This window comes from Marmota flaviventris, chromosome 6 (assembly GCF_047511675.1).
Source record: "Marmota flaviventris isolate mMarFla1 chromosome 6, mMarFla1.hap1, whole genome shotgun sequence".
NCBI lineage: Eukaryota > Metazoa > Chordata > Mammalia > Rodentia > Sciuridae > Marmota > Marmota flaviventris.
In genome coordinates this window covers 133,256,869-133,257,460 of record NC_092503.1, presented here as the reverse complement: position 1 = coordinate 133,257,460, position 592 = coordinate 133,256,869, and positions in this window count along the sequence as shown.

Genomic DNA, 592 nt, shown 5'->3' with positions numbered 1-592 from the left:
ATTCTCACATGTAGTAAGATGGGACACAGAGCCTTATCTCAGGTAAGGCAGGGCTCTTCATAAATCTTAAGTGTTTTAGTTCTTAAGTTGATCTTTGTCTTTTAAATATCATTTTACAAAGTTTACATAAATTGTTTGAGGTCACATGAACATTAGCTAATACCATATGATATCACATTTAAAACATGAATTAAAGAAAGGCTGAAAATTTTTAACCATTTGTGGAAAGGTAGCAAAATATTTTGTGCTTATCAATATTAACCTTTACATAGATTAGTCTCTCATCAACTTAAAAATACATTTAAATTATTTCCCAATGTAAAAAGTAATATAAAACTTTACATATCTTATTGATAACAGGTAAATAAATCCCCAATATGCTTTTTTAAGCTTAAAATTACCATACAACCTTAGAATACCAGCTTTATATAATGCTCTTTTAAAGCTTCTACCTTACAGACTTGTATACCTGGAAAATATGAGCACATTAATAGCATCACAATTACATTGATGTTTTTATATTAACCAAGTTTAGCTTTTAAAGAAATGACAGTACAATGCTCTAAAATAACAGTTCTTATTTAACCAGATG